Here is a 6,076-nt window from a genome sequence, read left to right on the forward strand (position 1 = left end):
TCCATAGAGTCACAAAGAGCCAGACACAACTGAGTCACACACACACACACACACACACACACACACACACGTAGCTGATTCATTTTGCTGTACAGTAGAAGCTAAGAGAACATCATAAAGTAACTATACTCCAAAAAATTGAACTTTAAACCCCCACAAAAACAGAACAGACATACAAAGAATGGACTACCAATGGTTAGAAGGGGAGCAGGAGACTCGTTAGGTGGTTTTCAGGGAATCCCATTCAGAGATGATGGTGCCTTGGATCAGGGAAGTGGAGGTGGAGGTAGTGAGAAATGGCAGGGACCAAGATTTATACCGATGATCTGGTCAACAGGATCTGTTGATGGTTTGCATGTGGGCAGAGAAAGGAAGACAGGAGAGGAATCTTCAGCCTCAGTTACTGCAAAGACGGAGTTGCCCGTGACAGAGATGGGCAAGTCCATTGGAGGGACAGGTTTTGTAGGGAGGATCAGAAGTTCAGTTTTGGCAATAACAGGTTTGAGATGTTGAAAAAGACACCAATATTCACTATTCAGAGATAGAAATATTCAATATTCAGAGATAGAAATGAAAAATTGTCCCATTTACAAGGGACAAAAGATATAAATGACCAATGAATCACCTTCACTAAGAAAGGAAGAAAACTACAGAATTTTATTGAAAGGCCTGAAACTCTGACGGCACCTTGGAGCTCACAGGGACTCCCAGGGCATTGGGGTCTAGTCTGAGGGGGGATTTCCAAGGTCTGGCCCCACAGACTATGTGCAACTAAGAGGAAAATCCAACCTTCCCATGCTTCAGGCATTTCCTAGCTAGTTAAGTGGAAAATTGTTTCCAAAATATTGTATTATGGAAACTTCTAACATATACAGAGGCAGACATAACAGCAGAGTGTTTAAGCCAACAGTCACTTGGCTTAAACAATTATTAACATGTGGTCACTCTTGTTTCAACTACACCTCTACCCATTCCCCACACATTCACATACTATTTTGAAGCAATTCCCTGACATATTATTTTGTCCACACATATTTCAGTAAGTAGTGCTAAAAGATATGAAATCATCTTTAAAATGTTAGTATTACACCTCAGTAATTCTCTAATTTTATAAAATGAAGAGTCAGTGTTCAAATTTGTTGACTGCAGTTTAATAATTTAGAATTTGTCTTATAATCCTCAAAGATAGCACTCTCTGTCTTCATACTGTATTCAGAGACATACTCCTGGCCGGAACATACAGAGAAGGGATGCACAGTTTGAGTTGCCCCCCAATTTCCAGTGGCCAGAACTTTTGCCCTAAAGTCAAGAATGCCCCGCTGGAGTCAAGAGCTGCCACACCCCAAACGCAGAAGCCTTTAGAAACTAAGTTTCCAAGGATATAGGGTGCTGAGCCGGAATCGCCCCTCCGCCGAAACGAGGAATGAATAGACCAAGCTGTCCTTCCTATCAGAGGGGACCCAACTGCTTGGGTCAATTCCTCTCCCCATCAGGGAGGAAGGGTGTGTGGGGGTGTGTGTCGCTCAGCCCTGTCCGTGTCCGACTCTTTGCGACCCTATGGTCTGTAGCCCGCCAGGCTCCTCTGTCCTCTCCAGGCAAGAATACTGGAGTGGGTTGCCATTCCCGTCTCCAGAGGATCTTCCTGACCCGGGAATCGAACTCCGGTCTCCCGCATTGCGGGCAGATTTTTTGCTGACTGAGCTACCAGGGAAACCCTTCCCATCAGGGGCGCATGGCCTAAATCAGCATCTCCAAAACCTGAGCCCACGCCTCCTGTCCCCGCCTGGGTTCAGAGATGCACGTGCCAAGACTGACACCAACCCTGACCCGGAGTTGCACATCCTACAAACCTGCAGAGGCACCACCTCGCAAACCAGCCCAAGCTCCCCACCCCCGACCCCATTCCAGGGAGGTCGGACCGAAGCGCCTCACCACTCCACCTCGCCAAGGAAGTCCTTTTATCGGTCACTAGTCCCCGCTTCCAACGCCTCCCATTCCAGTTCACAAGGTCGGGTTACAGTTTCACAACCCCCATCCCCCATACACAGTGACTCCTCGGAAGGGGGCGCGGTCCGAGCCACACTCACCTAGCGCCCCACACAATGTTGCTTACAGCACCCGTCCCGGACCATAGCGCATGCGTGAGGTAGCCTGTGGACTACAACCCCCAGAAGCCCCTGCGTGGCACTAGGGGCCGCGCCAGGTTGCTCTTGGTTCACGGTGCTGCAGGGACCACCTGGACTCTATCCTTATTAAATAGTAACAACAATTACAGTAGCGATAAAATAACAGCGAAATGTTAATAACAATTTTTTTGAAAATCTCTCTCTACCCAAGATAAAAAAGAAGAGTGAAGAGTCAATGTCTTACCACCTAAAAATGAACACTTGATACATTTTAGTGAAAATCTTTAAAGGTACTTATTCTGTAGACATATCCTTTACTTTTTTTGTTTTTGTTTCAATTGTTTATTAACCGACCAGATTACAAAAATAATCCTGGTAGATACCTTAGTTCATCCTTCTAATAAGCCTGTTGATCTGGTCTTCCCTGTTGCCAGCATCTCCACCTTCTACAAAATGGGTGGTCTTTTTCTTCATTCCACCTCCTGGAGAAGACAGTCTAAAGGGCCACAGGACGTTGTTTGCTTCTTTGAAACGTTTTCCAATGGTATAGATCTCATGAACCAGATCCTCCATGCAGATAATTCCATATTTCCCAAGAGATCGAGGAATCAATGAGTTGTCTGTCAGGGCAATTCGCTTCTTGTTGATTTTGCCATAACCACGCTTGTAGATCAGTTCATTTATGGACTTCAGATTTGGGTACCCCCATGCAATGTATGGCTCCACAATTCTCAGCATGTTAATTGAAGCCTTGTTGAGCTTCACAAAGGTGCCATTGAAGATCTGCCGGAGGCGAAGGAGCTGCAGCACCTTTCGAACCTTCAGGCTCACACCGGTGATGCCTCTGATCCTGATGACAAATGCCAACTTGGGTACCGCGGGTACATAGAAGGTGCCGGCTCTTTGTGCCATCCTAGCCATTCGAATTTCAGCTCTGTACGTCTGCCTGTATTCCTTGTGGTGATGCTCAGCTTTTTCTTAGATAAGCTTCCTCCTTGCCTTTCGAAGCATCTTTGGGGCAAACTTCTTTCTCAGGCGCTTGATCTTAAGCTCTGCGAAATTCTTTCGCTTTTTCTTAAAGGTTTTTGGCACAGCAGGAACCTTCTTTTTCTTCTCTTCTACTCCCTCCATGGTTCTAGACGGGAAAGAGGCTATCCTTTACTTTTATAAACACACAACTTTTCAATTAAAATTTACTTCCCTTTTTTTTTCAGGATTTGTTTCCATTTAAGGAGACTCTGGGAAATCTTCCACAGGGCATCTGACATAACTCTGTACTTTTCCCCTTAGGAGAAGCAGAAGGACATATGAACTAGTCAGTAGGTGGTGTCCTTTATCAGGGAATTGTAGGAGTTTGGGGTTCTCTTTAAAGAGATACATTTCAACAAATTATGAAAACATGGAAAGCTTTCACATTCTCTTTGAAATTTCCCTTGTAGGGACTTAATGCTTTTTCTCATTTTAAGGTTTCTATTAAACATCTTCATTTTTCAGTGCCTTAAATTTGAATTGGGATTGAATTGGGCCTTAAAATTAAATAGGGATTATATTAGAGCCTATAATTCTGACCTATAAAGAGTAAAAAACAAACAAAACACCCCCAAAATGGATGAGAACCATCTCTGTCAGCTCTAATTCTAGATTAGACAGTTGGTGATTGGCAGGAGCTGAAAGGATAACATTCAATGATAGGTTAACATCGAAACTGGGGCACACAAAGAGAACAGTGAAATAAATGCTTTGGGCCTGTCTCTTGTCATTTGATGTCTTGACGTTTCAGTTTCACTGTGACTTTTTAAAAAATCTAGTAAAATCTACCAGAGAGATGAGAGTCACACTTAATTATGGCAGAGCCTAACAGTCTTTTTTTATCAGATGGAGAGGAGGATGGTTTCTATAATATGCCTCAGTAATATTTGTGATAAATAGGTAGATCCTCCATTTCTGAATTAATTTATCCTCTTTAGCCCCTCCTCTCTGACCTCATCTTCCATTACTTCCTCACTTACCCATTCTGATCCAACCATATTGGGCTTTGTGTTATCAGTCAAACCTGATCACTGTTTCTCAGCTGGTATGTTCTTTACCTCAGTGGCCACAAACTTTGCTTCACCTTCTTTATTCTTTGCTCAAATATTACTCTCAGCGAGGTAGTCTATTTAAAAGTGCAACAGTCCCGGGGAACTTCATCACCTGCCTCACCCCACTTTCCCTTTCCCTTCAGGTACTTATCACCTAAAATGCAGGCAAGCACACCTTGTTTTATTGAACTCCAGAGATGCTGCGCTTTTACAAAGTGAACGTTTGTGCAAGCCTGTGGCAAGCAAATGTATCAGCACCATTTTTTCAACAGCATTTGCTCACTTTGTGTCTCTGCGTCACACTTTGGCAATTCTTGCAGTATTTCAAACCTTTTCATTATTGCTGTATTTGTTAGGGTGATCTATGATCAGTGATCTTTAAAAATTTTTTTTCTTTTGTTTGTTAAAAACCTTTTATTGTGATCAGTGATTTCTGATGTTAACTGTTGCAGAAAGATTACAACTCACTGAAGACTCAGATGATGGCTAGCATTTTTTAACAAGAGTATTTTATTTCTTATTTTGGCTGTGCTGCATGGCTTGCAGGATTTTAGTTCCCCAACCAGAGGTTGGGTCCACAGCAGTGAAAGCACCCAATTCTAACCACTGGACCCCCAGGGAATTCCCCAGGAAAAAAGTATTTTTAAATTAAGGTGTGTATATTTTTTTAGATATAATGCTATTGCATACTTAATAGACTACAATATACAGTACTACAGACATAAGTTTTATGTACACTGGGAAACCAAAAAAATTCATGTGACCTGCTTTACTGCAGTATTTGCCTATAGCAGTGGCTTGGAATCAAACCTGCAAGTCTTTGAGATATGTGTGTCACTTAGATTCCTTTTCTTGCAGCCTCAGGTAGCAGAAAGGGACTCAGCCCACCTCATGCCTCAGGTCTCCTGAGTCATCCAGGTGGAGACATCAGACTGGAGTTATGGTGCACTATCCTCTGTTGAAGCCAGGCTTGTGGGCTCCCGGGTCCCAGAGGGCCAAAAGGTAGGACAGAAGTACTAAACAGGTCCTCCCAATGATCCAGAACATCTCCTCTTCTACCAGCCAAAAAAAATGATGCAGCCTCTGAAAGTATCTAAATCACAAATTTCACAGTTCACTTGTATACCTTACATTTGGTACTAGGTACTAAGTGAACAGTAGAAAAAGAAAAAAAATTATAGAGTTTATAACATGGATCCTTGACTACATGGGATTATTCCAGCAGACTAATTTTTTTTTAAAACAATAGCTTTACTGTTGTTATAAAATTGATGTATACTTTTTTTTAATAAACCTGTAGAAGTCCATGAAAGTATTACAGACCCTGTATTCCATCTGCTAGAAATAAGCACTTATGATACTGACCTCTCACACATATTTTTCTCTCTTTATAAACACACACACACACACACACACACACACACACACAATATTAACAAAATGGGGTCATAGTATACTTGTCATTCTACAAGTTTTCCTGTTCTCTAAAGAGTTTGTAGGCAACTTTCGATGTCACTACAGGTGTGCCTGAATGTTTTTAGTGGTTTGTCCTCATATACATATGCCTTAACTTACTACAACCGGAGAATTAACATTTGTCGGGTTTTCCTATGGTTAAAAAAAAAAAAATACTGAGCTTGGCCATATGCACTCATCTTTTCCCACATGTGTAACTATCTCCCAAGTATAAATTATTACACACTTATCGCCACTTTGAAGGTTACACAAATTGAATTTGAGGCACTGACAAATTCAAAAAATGCTACCTATTTTCATTCTCATCAATAAGTGCGTAAGAGTGCATGTTTCCACAGCTCCATGGACATGGCTTTGGTGAACCTGTTTTACCACTGCTGTTCTGTTCTAACA

At 42.2% G+C, this 6,076-nt stretch overlaps 1 pseudogene; it reads right to left on the bottom strand.

The window, feature by feature from the left end:
- Positions 1-2,462: 2,462 nt before the first annotated feature.
- On the bottom strand, positions 2,463-3,261 carry LOC133054500 (large ribosomal subunit protein uL30-like; annotated as a pseudogene).
- Between the last annotated feature and the right edge of the window lie 2,815 nt (positions 3,262-6,076).

The sequence above is a fragment of the Dama dama genome, chromosome 4 (assembly GCF_033118175.1).
Source record: "Dama dama isolate Ldn47 chromosome 4, ASM3311817v1, whole genome shotgun sequence".
NCBI classification, from domain to species: domain Eukaryota; kingdom Metazoa; phylum Chordata; class Mammalia; order Artiodactyla; family Cervidae; genus Dama; species Dama dama.